Below are 14,306 nucleotides of genomic sequence, written 5' to 3'. Positions count from 1 at the left end.
CACCCTTAGCCATGCAAACATGGTTGAGCAGATATACCCAGAGATTTCCAATAGAGACAAGGCTCTTTGGCTAAATGTCTGCCGATGTCCTTAGACCAACACGGCTACAACCAGCACCCCCGAGATTTCAACTAGCAACCCGGAGTTCAGGGGAGGGGGGAAGGCAACCTCTGCAACACAGAACAGGGGGGTGGATGTCCTCTTCCTACCACTTCCACACACAGGGGAATATGCAAACATGCAGCTCAGCCCCTCTGGAAAGCCCCACCATGCATCCTCCTATGCAACAAGTGTCGGGGACATGGGCTGGGTGGTCGCTATTTATTTAAACCGGAGTATTCAGGGGACACAAGAGAGAGAAGTGCAATTAGAGCAACGAAGCCAAGAGCATCCAAGAGGGGGGAGAAAGGGAAAAAAACAACCTTGCATGCCCTGCTGTGATTTTTCTGAGTTCTTCGCAGCAGAAAATCTGGTCTATTATTATGATGATGATTATCATCATCATTATCATGGCCCACTCGGTTGAGAAAAGAGATGCTGAGGGGGGTGGCATGAGAAGGGCTTACAGACTATTAAATGGGGAAGAGAAAGTCAATAGGGATTTATTATTGACCGACTCTCTCAATACAAAAATGAGGGTTCACAACATCAAACGAGCTGGCAGGAAGTTTAAAAGTAACAAAAGGAAGTGTTGTGGTTTTTTTTCACCCAGCGTGCTGTTGAAGCGTGGGACTCATTGCCACCAGATGTGGTGGAAGTCGAGGGGTCAGCCAGATTCACATGGGGCTGGACACATGCGTGGAGGAAAGGGGCATCGGTCACTATTGAGCACAGGAGCGAGGGGCACGGCCTCCGAATTGGACCTTCAACACTGGAGGCTGCAAGGGAGAGAGGAACAAGGGGAAAACCCAGGCCAGACCCAGGCAGATGAGGCTTTTTGGGTAAATATGGGTCAGACCCAGTTCACTCTCCCTTCCAGCATCTGCTCTCTGGGTAAGATCAAACCCGGGGCCTGGCAGCTCTTATGTTCTTGTTATCAAAAAATGACCAAGATGCCTTGAGTCTAATTGAGAAGTGCCTTTGAGTTGAAACAGGTTGAGAACCACTTGCTGAGGGGATGTCCTATTACCCTGGTGCAAAATGAGCGATGACCAAACCTCTGCAGTTCCCAGCATCGAGTTCCCCCGTTCTGCCGGAGGAGGATTTCATCCCCAGCCTGGCACGCCGAAGGCCGAGCGTCACCACCTCCCGGCACGCATGTCATCACCTTCACTTCCCTTTTCAGGAGCCATCATCATCCGCCCCACGCAGATTGCTGCCCCTCCGTCCCTGCCACGCGGCTTAGCCATTGCAACCCCCTTGCATACCGCCCGAGTGTGCATTGAGCACAGCAATGGGGAAAGAAGTGTTTCCCCTTGTGCAACAGCCCTGCTAGGGACGACCCACTTGCTGAAACCTGGTGCTGAGCAAGCCCGAGTGTCTGGGATCTCAGCTAAGCAATGTTGCAGCGGGGTTTTCCCCCTCACTGGGGCACGTCTGTAGTTTCCTTCCTTTCTAGCAAGTCCAGGACAGCACTGTCTGTTGTGAAAGCTTCTTCCCACACACTCAGACCTTGTCCATTCAGAGCTGAACCTCATCTGACACCCGCTCAAGACCTGCGCCGACCTCCCTGGGCTTCAGATCAGGCCTGGAGCACCTGCTATAAGGTGGATCGATGAGCCCGTTGCTCATGAAAGTGTATGCACCTCTGATTCTGTTGGTCTGTAAGGTGTGCCCCTCCCCTGCCTGACTTGGGATCATAGGAAAGCAGGGCTGGAGGTCATCATGGCTAAATCACTCTTCCTGCTTGGCCAAGAGACATTGATTTTGCTTGGGGCCCTGCCGGCAAACCCCTTCCCCAAGAATAAATGATGAAGGTGCCCCGTCATCTGCCCCAAACCAGGCCACTCCATGGGGCAGAGCAGAAAGCAACAGGCTGAGGATACTGGGGTAACAGATCCTTGCATCTCACGGAGCAAAGCTCATGGAGGGGGGCAAGGGAAAGGGGCAGCAAGTAGAGCAGTGTCACAGGGAGGAATGAAGACATGATGCATGGGAGGCGTAGGGGGCTGGGATGCAAAATGGCCCAGCAATGAGGGCACCAGCACAAAGGACCGGATTTGGGGTCCCTGCCCGTGCACCGGAGCGGCCTCCGGGCAGTCACTTACCCTCTCTGCACCTAAGCAATGGGCATGGCAGCTCGCAGGGGTGCAGGACTGTCGTACCACAGAGAAGTGGGGCTGCAAGGGAGATCCAGAGGTCTCATCTAGTCCAACCCCTGCCCGAGGCTGGGGCATACCTGTGCAAGCCAGCCCAGACAGACCCACTCTGTAAACTCCTAGTACAACTACGCAGTCCACCCCGACACAACAGCAGACATCACACCTGCACTTGCCACGGGTAAAGCAAGGGCAGCCAACGTCCTGCTGCTGCAAAGGTTGTTAACATATAAAGAAATCCCTGCTAGAGGTGCACACCCGCAGCTGCAGAGGAAAGCAAACTACCCTCCTCCCCCCGGTCCGTACCAATCGGGCCGGGGGTTAAATTCCTTCTGGATCCCAAATCTAGCATCGGTCTGACCTCAAGCAGAGGGGCAAGTCCCTCCAAGTTTAAGTCCCAGCAGGAGCATTGCCCCAGCCCAGTCCCCATGCCCAGACTGGGGTGCAGACAGCACCCAGCGCCTATGAGGAAGACTTAAAACAACCCTGATACACAGCATCTGGGGGTGGGATTGCCTCCCAGCCCCATGTGGTAACCGGAAAGCCGGGGAGCCTGGGAAATCCTCAGGGTAGATCACAGGCATCGCTACACCTAGATCATGCTGGACCACTGGCTTCCACCCTCTCCCGCGATGGAGAGTCCCCCCCTTCCCTGGCACCTCTCCCACTGCCTCCCTGCTCTGACAGGGAAGCTTTTCCTGATATCCAACCTCAATCGACTTTGCTTTTCAAGCCTTCTTCCTTCCAGGAAGAAGGAGATACTTTGGCACTGGCTCTGAACATCATTGCTTTGGGGACGTGCATCAGAGACCCCGAGACAGCAGGTCCCTCGCTGCGGGGAAGAACTGGCTGTGTCCAGTTAGGCAATGAACCCCCTCCATGAGCAGGAAATCCCCCCCACAGCCCTTTCAGCTGCAAGGGATCCAGCTGCTCTTTTAGCTGCAATGAACCCCCTCCATGAGCAGGAACTCCCAACTCTTTCAGCTGCAAGGGGGATCTAACCAAGGAATCCAGCTACTCCTCTGTGCATTAAGATCTGGAGCAATGCCTGGGCCAGAACAGCTCTCCCGTGACCATCAGTCCCCGACGGGCTGTCAGGCCAAGCTCCCTTCTCCAGCACACACTCGCCCTTCGACGAGCGGACGGTAAATGCTCGTGTCACGCGTCCTTCCCGGAGAAGGCTCGCGTCACGCCGGGCTGCGCCTTCAAGAGGGGGTGGCAGGAGCAGGACTCCGGGCAGCAGCACAGCGCTGCAGCCATCATCCATATTAATTATTCGGGGGTTGGGACATGATTGATCTCGTGAGGATAATGAATTCGTCTCCTGCGCTGAATGACAAACAAAAGGCAATGCATGCACAGCTGGCATTTCCAGGGGAGCGGTGGCCAGAGAGAGACAGCCTGACTCTCCTCCTCCTCCTTCCGCTGTCTGGGGTTCAGCTGCTCTGCTCAACCCCCAAAGCCTCGTCTCCAGGTCTCAGAAAAGCAGGGATCTGTTTTGCAAGGAAAGATTCACGCAAAGAAAAGTCCAGGCTCCCCTCTCGCCCCACGACCCCTCTCAGCAGCAACGTCCATTCAGTGCATGCAAAGGGTGCATGCCTAGCGTGGCCTGCGTCATGGTCCCCATTTCATCCACTTGACATTGGCTACATGAGCTGTCTCCATAGAGGAGGAGGAAGAGGAAGGTGGCAGCAGTCCCGGGGAGATGTGCTCTCCCTTGTGTCACCGCCCTCGGGTGCCTCCTTGGTGCTCAGCCCCCACCAGGGATGGATGGGGGAAGTCATCCCTTGCCCAAAAGTGGCCTTGGGTCCAACACACATGTTTATCCCTAACCTAAAAGAGGAGCCCAACGTCCCATTCCTTAGGGGAGGGCAAAGCCTGGGGCCCTACACTTTAGGGGGGTGCAAAATTTTGCAAAACATTTTTTAGGGGGGGTGAGGTTTTTTGCAAGAAAGTGGCTCTATTTTGCATTTTAACACTTGACAAGGTATCTAATTCCCCCTCTTTCTTCAACTTATTTAAAACTTTGTTCTTCAACTTATGCCTCTAAGGGGTCCCAATAACCCTACAGCCGCCACTGGCCTGCCACGCACCCCCCACTGCTGGCTTGGCTTCCCGATGCTTTTCTTCAAGGCTGGTATTTCCCGTGACCCACCACACTCTGCTTCTCAGCCCCAGCAATGAAGAGGCAGTACAGACGTTCAGAAAAGCACCATAACCTAAAGCACTTTAGTCTAAAGGCACCTCCATCCAGGGTTAACTTAGAGCCAGATCTGCCATTTGTAAAGCACTTTACGTGTCATGAATGTCTGTTCGGTTACAGTTTTAAAGCGCTTTCTGCGCACTTAATGCACACTAAGTGTAACGTCTGCATCCAGCTGAAGTAACTGTGTCCCACTGCTGCGGGAGAGGCCAGAAGGCAAGTGGCATGAAGAGCTGGGAGAACGAAGCACTCATAGCATCCTTGGCAGGAATAAGGCAGGCACCAATCCCTTGTATTGACAACGGCTAAAGAGGCCAAGGGGTTTTGGGTGGCAGGGAGAAGGCAGCCCATCATTCTTGATTGGGTGCTGCTTTCATGAAGGAGCCCAAAACAAAATCAAGCAGGCATCACCATGCCCTCTACCCGAGCAGACACTGGCGCCCACCTCTCGCTGCACTTCACCCGGCCAGGATTGCTTCCTGACGTCCGTCCTGGGAGCCAGACACTGCTTCAGACCTGCTCCTCTTGTCCCCATGCACACACCCGCGCACGCTCACCTTCGGAGCTTGCCAGCTCGACCGTGTTAAGCAGATTTTCCACCGTTATCACATTTGCAAACGAGGGAGGGCAATTTCTCCAGGGAAGAAATCCAATGACCTGTACATAAAGCCATATTTGCAAAGCCCTGACCTTCGGGGTAAATACTTTCTACAGGTCCCAGGGCCTCTGACGGACAGTCGCTAACAAATATATGGACTGCAGCTGGATTTATTTTTCTTCTCTTTTTGAGGGGCTGGCTGGCAGCGGGTATGGGGCGGGGGGGCATCTGGCTGTTTGCAGTGCAGCATTTACGTAGGACTAGCTGTTGGGCTCCAGCAGTGCATTGCCGAGCATTTGCAAAGCCACAGATTTCTAAACCATTCATTGATTTTGGGCACCTCCGTTTTACGTGGGTGGTGATGGGGACTGGGCCCTGACTCTCCTACAGCAAACAGCGCAGAAAGCTCCAGGCACATCGGGCTGATCAAGCAACTGAGTCAGTGATGAAGAGGTTTGTGCAGGGGTGTGGGTTGTAGCCGTGCTGGTCTAAGGACGTAGGCGGACAAGCTTCTTTGGGTAAATGTGGTCTCTTTTAGTAGACCAACCGAAAGGGTTAGGAGAGAAATGGAACAATTTGGAGTCAAATCCCCATAAGATGATGCTAATGCCATCCTGCCTCACACGGGTGTGACCCTCCAAACGTGCCAAGTGCTTCCACGTGCTTTCACGGACACCGGCGCACAAAGTTAGCTCCACTCCCTCAGCGCTGCGATCTGCATTGCTGTTGTGGATAAAGCGGCCCCTCATCCCACTCTGAAAATGTAGTTCAAACCTGCCTTACCATTGCAAATATTATGCAGCAATCCTTAGAAACAAGCCATCTTCTGGTTGGTTTGCCGGGCACACAAGAGCCCCAGCTTATGGATAATACAGAAATGCAATTTATTGCTTTAAGTAGTAAGTGCCTCTCTACAAAATCTTTCCAGAATTAAGGCTTATTTTTGCTCCTTTCGAATTTCAGTGGCAGAACTCCCACTGATTTCAGCAAGAGCAAGACAGAGCCGTTAGATTACATTAATCACCACGTCCAGTGCATGGCCAAATCCATTTCATAAGGCTATTTTCATTTCTATTTGTTTTCTAAATGATTCAAAATGCCAGTCTAAATATCACAGGGAGAACCTTAAAAAAACAAAAAAAATAAAACCACACCATTTCGATCTCTTTGCACGGTGAAACGCCCTAAAATGCCATTGCCAAGCTAACGGTGGGAATTATTTTTCACCTTTAAAAATCCAATTCCCCGGCACTGGGATTAGCGGTAATTAGTTTGTTATTTACATCTAGGACACAAGGCAAACCAGTCAGGAGGAAAGAAACAGCTACAAGCACAAGCAGCACAATAAATGGAAAATCTCAGTGAGGAAAAATGCAGTGTCCCTCTAACAGAAAACCACATATAATTTGGCATAAATTATAGCAACATAAAGTTATACGACTTCCCGTTAGCTCTAAGCATTAGGGTCACTGGTTTGCAAGCGTTTCTGGCTATACGCGGACATGCTCACTTAAGCGACCCTACAGGGCACTGTGCAAGGACTGCTGTGCACAGGGGAACCAGGGAGTCTCTACGGGCAGAGCCAGGCTCGAAAGAGAAATGGTTCCTCCCATCCGGATTTATCTCCAAAATCTGGAGACCACGTGTTGCATCTTTCCCAGTTCGAGGGATAAAAGAGAGAGAAACACATTGAAACTTTTGCCCACAAAAGTCCTTTCCTTCCTCCCCAAGTACACGTTGGACTACCAAAAACTGAACATACTTTTAACACTGATTTACCCCCCGCCCATCATTCAGGCCACTCTACCAGCCTCCAGCCACAGAACAAACCCTGCCTAGTTAGCCCTACACGGCGCCCATTTCTAATCTGGGTTGCACCATGTGCTAAATCTGAGGTTGTAGGAGTGGATTTTATTCTGCAAGTCACAGTTTTCCAGAATAAATATTGCAAAACAGATGTTGCAAAAAAATTAGAAGGGTGCGGGGAGCAAAAGAGTCCTCGATGCAGGCCGAGAAGAAGGGGCGGTTATTCTTTTAGTCAAACGGCAAGAGGCTGCACCCAGGTGATGGCAGCTCGAAGCGCAGAGATGCGCGTGGCTTGGGGTGAGCTGTTCCACTTGCCACTTGCCCTCCAAGCACTTGCCAGGCTCGGAGATCGGAGAGAAGAAAGGAAGTTGCTTCCAATACGACACGGCTCTGTGCTTCCTTCCACCAGCGAGCCTACAAGCAGGAAGGCTGCAAACCCCTGCGTGGCCCGAGGCGAGTGAAAAGAGATGCTGAGGAAAGGGAGGACTTGCGCTTGCGTCTCCGAAAGTGCCCCAGCGTGGAGCGACTTGTCATTTCCACAGTGCCTCTTCCTCGGTTTCTTTTAAATACCCGACGCTTTGCAAAGCCCTGCAGCGTCCCCCCAAAGCAGCGCGGCGCATGGCGGTGGGGTTAAGGGGAGACCAGAAGGCCAGGACCCCTCCGCTCACATCTTTTCTACCGTCCAGCTCTGCAAAGCAGCCTGTGCGCTGGGTATCGGGCTGGCTCCTGCCCTCCTCACCCGTGCCCAAGAGAAGAGGTCCTGCCGGAGCCCCTCAGCCTGCACCCCCCTGCGACCTGCTCCCATCGAGACAGCATTTTGCACACTGGTGCCCGACGGCCAGGTGGGTGGCAGAGAGGGGGCACTAAGGGGTGTTCATCTACGGGCTTACTCCCCTAACATAGCTTCTCCTCTCCCCTTCAGCATGCAGGCTCCAGAGTTTATCGCTGCAGGGTCCAATGTAGCAAGAGGCAGCCCCCAGTCCCATGACCTCCGCCCTGCCCTCTCGGGGCCTCACCATGCAACCCCCAGGCTCTGCTCAGGTCTGCCCCCTCCATTAAGTCCCTGCACTGCAAGGTCTCACTGAATAGTCCTGCCCTCACTGCAAGGTCTCACTGAATAGTCCTGCCCTCATCTGCAAGCGCCTCACCCCTCTGGCCCAGCCTGGTCCTCCAGTGCAAACCCTTCTCCGACAAGCCCTTTGCTTGCATGCTGCTCCCCTGCGTCCACCAGAAGCGCGCTGCATCTCACACCACACTCTCTCCACGGCTCAGCCAGGAGCCCCCGGTCCTATGTCCTCTTTCCCCTTCCTCTGCCCCCTCACCACCACAGCCCCTCTCCCCTCAGCTAGATCAGCACAAAAACCACTGGCTTGGGAGACACGAGGGCCTGACACCGTCAGAGCAGATGCTGCCTGGAGAAGGTGACCCCAGAGCCGGGCACATCCCCCCACGGGCATTCCCACCGGCCCTGGGTGTCGAACACTTGTACGGCTCCATCTCCGCGTGCTCACCCCTGTCCCGGGCACGGCAGGGAAGCAGGGCACCTGCAGTCCTTCACTGGCGCTCTGCAACCGAGCTGCCTGGATGGGGCGATGCCCGGGGCTGCTACCCCCAGCTCCCGCCGCGCTCGCACAATACCGGTGCTCCTGCCAGGCGCACAACAATGCAACACGCACGTCCTCCGAGGCAGGCGGTAATAAATGGCTCTCTCTGCGACCAGGCGCGTGCACTCTGCACGACGCCGAATAAATAACATGCGGGAAGCTGTCGGCGTGCGGGGCTCCTAGTCTCACCCGGCTGGGAGCGGGGAGACGGCGGCAGAGACGGAAGCAAGCTGATGAGAGCGTGCAACTCTCCGCCGACAAGGATGGGGCCTCGTAAATCCAGAGGTAAAAAGGGAGCAAGAGGGAGGGCACTTGCTGGGATAATGACAATAAATGAGAGACACAACCCACTTCTTGGCCCAGCACAGGACACTCGAACAGACGCCAGGCGAGGTTTGGCAAGTGCATCCCAGCGAGCTGGGCCACAAGCAGAAAGGCTGTAGGGGAGCGCGTGCGAGCGTGAGGATGTGTACGTGTGCAGGGGTGAATTTAGGACCTACATGACCACAGACCCAGAGAAAGCCCCACCGCCCTGGGCATCTTGCGCGGGGCTGCGCTCTGCAGCAATTATTAACCCACCGATGTACGAAACTAACTGAGACGGGTCAGGGGCCTGGAGCCCCGCTGGGGGTGGGGGCCTGGCGGCGTCCCTGCTGCTCTCCCCACCCCCCGCAAAGCGCGCCTGGCCTAGCTAACCCTGCCCGCCCCGAACCCGTGCCCGGCTGTCTTCGGTAACACCGAGCATGCGGGGCTTCCCGGCGGCCGGGGGGATTTGTCCCCCTCCCCATCTAACATAGCAGGCGGGCAGCAGAACAGGGCAGGCGTGCCAGGCTCCGGGACTTGAAACACGGAGGGTAAAATAAAGTGCCCGGCTCGAAGCGGACGGTCCAGCCCCCCCGCCTGTGCCCGGGGCACGAGGGCGAAGGATGGTGCTGGCTCTCCTCCCGGGTCTCGGGGGCTGCTGGTGGCCCCCGGCCACGCTCCTCTTCCACCCGGGGCCCCTCCTGCCCCCAGGGCAGTGCCCATTGCCACCCTGTAGCCCTCGGCCTGGACGGGGAAACTGAGGCAGTCCCGGGAGGGGTCTGGGAGAGACCCCAGCCCTCCCCCATCGCCCGCCCGCCCGCCAGTTCAGCGCCCTGCACTCACCCGCTGCCCGGCCCGAGCCCGTCTGCTACTTTGTTGCCCCAGCACTTTCTTTTCCGGAGGCTCCTTGTCCCCGCCCCCTCGCCCCTGATTGGCTCACCCCCCCCCCAGTGACGCCTCCTCATGCGAAGGAGGCGGGTTTCCCTCCCCTCTCCAGATGTGCTGCCAGGGGAGCAGCTGGCTCTTCCAGATGTGCCAGGCAGTCAGAGGAGGGGGCGCTTCCCTTCCAGAAGTTGCAGCCATGGGGGGGAGGGGGGTCCTGCCCTCTTCCAGTTGTGCCTCTGGGGGAGGTGCAGGGGTTGTCCTCCTCCCCCACCCCTGGAACAGCTGGAAGGGCCGAGCTGGGCCACAGCCTGGGGGCAGCGCGGAGGCACCGGAGGGCAAAGGGGCTGCGGTGAGTGGCAGGGAGGGAGCTGGGGTCCCCCAGAGCAGGACCCCAGGGGCAGGATGATAACCAAGGCCTGGGAGAGTTTTAGTTGTGGCTCCCGCCCCACGTCTGCTGTGCTGCAAGCTGAGCGGCAGCAAATAGACCAAACCCGACGCAGGCCAGGCCTTGTGCACCTGGGCCACAGGTGGAAAAGTGACAGGCCCTCGAACTGCCCTGCCACGACGGGACGGACCCTGCAGTCCCAGGCTGGCAGCGGAGGGGGCACACCTGCCTGGAGCATGCCCCACGTTTGCTGTGTTTTGGGAGCTGGGCGTCCCCTCGGAAGGAAGTGGGGAGAGTCAGGTCCTAAAGGGACCCCGCGTATCGGGCTGCTTCTGGGGCACTTCTGCAAGCTACACGCTGCCCAGACTGCAGGAGATGGCTGTGGGGGGTCAGAGGTCCCCTCTGCCCGCCCCGAAGGCTGGCGAGCGGCCCACGGGCATAAAGGCAAGGCTCTTTTCCCAGCCCTGAATTGTCCCCCTGGTTTTGGATAGCAGGGGATCCTGGCTCCCTCTACTGTCCACATTTATTTTGCCAGCTGAAAGTTTCCTGCCCGCCGTGCCAAGCAGGAAGCGTGTCTGAAGGCCAAGCTGCTCCGAGCGCTGCTTGCACGGCGCAGGCCTTCAAGCGAGCGCTCTCATCTGGGACTATAAATGCACACGAATACCAGGCCGAGCGCCGTGTCTCCTTTCTTCCTCGTGCAGCCTGCATCCTCGGCCTGGGGCCGGTAGGAGAGAAGCAAAGGGCACGGGTTATGGATCCACACGTATCGCTTCCTCCCTTCACTTATTGAGACGCTGCATCCCCTTAAACGGGGGCCTTTGCACTGTGTTGGTGCTATGCCTAGCACAGGGGTTCCCAGCCTATGCAGCCAGCCCTGGATAGGCTCGAGACCCCACTTAGAAAATGCCAGCTCTTCATTTTCACTTTTTTCTTCACCTACAGAAAAATAACGGAGCATTTTTTTCTGTTGCGAAAAAATTCAGAAAGACCCAGTTTTGCATTCCTATGTGAAATCTGTGGGTTTCTTCTGTGCGTCCTGTTTGCACACCTAGATGTACTAACACGGCGCGGCACCCCGCGGAAAGGGGTGGATCTCAAGGCACCCCGGTGGGCTGTGGGACCCCGGCTGAGAAGCATTGGGCTGGCGCAATGCAATGTTTGCTTGCCTAGGAGAGGTGGCTGGCAGCCAGGGTCATGCATGAAAGCAGTTAAAGTCCTTTTTGGATGCATTGTGCTCAATGGGTGCTGGTATCACCCCCTGGCTTCTCATTTTTCCCAGGAACAAGCTCTTTTGGACCTCCACGAGATGAGGTAACATGCACATGCAGCTGACACGGCCCTACAAACCCTTCCAGCCTGCATCCTCAGCATCCGTCTTGATGGGCCAGGGGTCACCCAGGCATGGAGCCAGAGCAAGGTAGATTGGGGGGGCACGGGCTGTGGAGGGTCCTGTGGGAACTGCAGGTACAAGCAGTCTCTGTTGTTAAGAGACGCCCTCCAGCTCATATTTTGGGACTTCTCTAATGTACTTGCTGTAAGCAAGGAAGTAGGGGCTGTAGGTGATGCTCTTTATCCTTTCTGGCTGCCCAAGAGGATCCTGGCAGAGGATGCCCCGGTGTTGTCCCCTCTGGGCTGGACTCCAGCAACACAGTCTATCTGGACTCGAGGCTCAGTGCTGAGGAAACTGCAGTTATCCCAGGACACTTCGGCACATCTCAGCCCGAGGGCAAGAGCATGGGAGCTGCCCTCCCCAATACCACGGCTTCCCACTGTGCACTGGATCAAGTTCAAGTCTCTGTCTTCATCTCCATGGTGATCCACAGCTTGGAGCAGAGTCTCCAAGGTTATGTCTGCATTGCATCCTGCTGCCAAGACAATTTGCCCTGCCCACTCATCCCCACTCCAGATGCATTAACTCTGGGAAGAGAGGCAGGGAGGAAGCTGTCCCTCTTGGTGCGGGGATGGAGACCTGATTTTCCAGCGTGCTCAGGAGCAAAACGCACCTCTGCTCACCACCTCGTCTCATCCTCGCGTGCCCAGGCTACGAGCCAGTGCACGGAGCTGGTTGCCCCATCCTCTCTTTGTGTAGTGTGGACACCCCGAGATACCACAGCTATGAGTGACAAATCTGCTCCTGGCACAACAGGACAGTGTGCAAGGAGTGTCACATTCACTAGTGCCAGAGGCAGGGCTCCTCGGAGGCTTTGGATTGAGCTCCCCTAGGAGGAAAGAAGAGAAGCCCACAGCTCCCCACCTTCCACATGGCAAAATGCAGCGTGGGGCAGAGACACCCGCTAGCGTGCAGTGAGCTAGCTCTGATCCCAACAGCAGCCGTGTTCGGCTAATTTACCCTGCTGGGAAAGTAATTAACCGTGAGAAGTGGGATAAATTATTCTGCGCTGTCACGGCCATGCAGCTTGGGGGCTGAGCTGGAGTCCCCCGAAGTACCAGGCATATTTCTTTAACCTCCTTTTTCTAAGATAAAAGTACTGAGCAATGCAGGTACTGAAAATCGCCCTACTGAAGCATGGCACCCCTCTGCACAAGCTTTCCGCCGTACTGGAGATGAAAAGCAACCCATGGCGGATACTGAACGTAGAGAGGTAGTGAGCCATGAAGTTGAGATAGGTTTGCACCTTATAGACCAACTAAATCAAAGATAGCGTCAGCTTTCACAGGCATCAACTTGCTTGAAAGCATGGGCTGAAGCAAGCCAGCCGCTTCTGAAAGCAGATGCTATGTATCTGTGATTTAGTTAGTCGTTAAGGTGCAATGCTACCCTGCCTTCTGAGATGCTAGTCGTGTCACTGAATGCAATTCTGGGTGGTGCACGGGGATGAGCCCAGCATCAGGAACTAAATAATCCTTCACTCTGGTATGATGCTTCCACCCGTAGACTGGACAAGGTGATTTATCTTGGTTTGAGGTCCTTCGTGCCGCTGCAAGACAAATCAGAGTAGGTTTTCATCCGTGCCGCCATGTCTCTCTCCCTCACATGCACTGAACTTCACTTCACTGCCCTGGTTCGAGCAGCTCCGGACTCTCAAAGCAGAAGTCCATCAGAGCCACTTTAGGCCCAGGGGTGGACATCAGGATTGCTCCCTGATCCCAGTGCAAAGCTGCAGTTCAACGTTAGCTTCACATGGATGGTTCATGAATGTGAGCAAAGCTTTCAGGGACAAGAACCCCAAACTAAAGCTGGTTGCAAAACTCCACGTCAGGCCTGTCTTCTGTGGCTTCGCAGTCAACATTTCATCACCACCTCCATCTCAAAAATGGGGCTATGATTCCCCACTTAGTGATGCTAGGAGGTTTATTTATACACCAACCCCTTTCACTCCTGCCCTATGCTGCTGTGCACTGTTGTGCTGCACGCTTACCTACAGCAGGGCTACACCCCAGAGGGAGCTGCACTTGGATTTGAATAGCAATTCATTAAATACATAGTTTGAAATGCTTGCAAAGAGGGGACCCACATAAAAAATTTTAATGACTATAATTATTATTTTATTCAATCTGGCTGAGGTACAGCAGCAGTTTAATAGCAAAGAGCAGCGTTGGGCAGGGAACAAAGAGCCTTGCCAACGGAAACCACAGAAGGAAATTGCACCAGGGAGAAGCGTGGCCTCGAATGATGCCAGGAGGCCGGGATGAGCCCCAGGAGTATGGGGAAAAGGTCCGTGGATCTTGAAGGATGAGTGATGCCTCCTTGGCTTGGCCGCTGCAATACCTCGCACCCCTGTTAGGCATAGATATGTAGGACACGAGACTGCAAGAGACCCCATCCCTGCTATGACAGCCAGCTGTGCCATCGAATCCCTTTCATGGATTTCTCAAGCTGTATCTTAACACAGATTTCATGTCCCTTCCTCCAGTGGCCCCTGCACCCACTCCTCCTCCTCCTTCCTCTGCTGGGTAGAAGCTGTTTTCCCATTTCCAGCTGTAATTTATTCAGAGCTTAGTTATCCCCAGGGGATCCTGTGCCAGCAATAGCCCTAAGCTTGGAGCTCTTCCCCCTCCCTGGGGTCTAAACCCAGACATATTGATGGAGAACGATTTTGCTGCTGTTTTGCCCCATTAAACGCCTGCTCTATCTCTGCCAAGCTGGGCACCGGGGCTGTGAAGCACATCTCACACCCTTGCTCCCACGCAACACATCCCAAAGCCTAGAAATTAGGCAGTGTAGGTAGCTAGTAACCACTCACACCCACTCAGCACCCTCCCATGTACCACTGTGCATCTCAGGTGTGTTTCTCAGCATGCA

General features: G+C 55.1%; 1 protein-coding gene across 2 annotated transcripts in view; it reads right to left on the bottom strand.

Moving 5' to 3' along the window:
- The window catches only part of IL1RAP (interleukin 1 receptor accessory protein), a 59,600-nt gene extending 49,925 nt beyond the window's left edge, over positions 1 to 9,675 (bottom strand). For both annotated transcript variants that reach the window (XM_090051974.1, XM_090051975.1), the window contains exon 1: positions 9,616 to 9,675. The gene's annotated coding sequence lies outside the window, so the exon portion shown is untranslated. The remainder of the gene's footprint in view (positions 1 to 9,615) is intronic.
- Positions 9,676 to 14,306: the final 4,631 nt, after the last annotated feature.

Source organism: Crocodylus siamensis, chromosome 6, assembly GCF_052110815.1.
Source record: "Crocodylus siamensis isolate JL-2025a chromosome 6, ASM5211081v1, whole genome shotgun sequence".
Classification (NCBI taxonomy): Eukaryota; Metazoa; Chordata; order Crocodylia; family Crocodylidae; genus Crocodylus; species Crocodylus siamensis.
The sequence above is the reverse complement of the archived record's forward strand: the minus strand, read 5'-3'. Positions and strand labels throughout refer to the sequence as shown.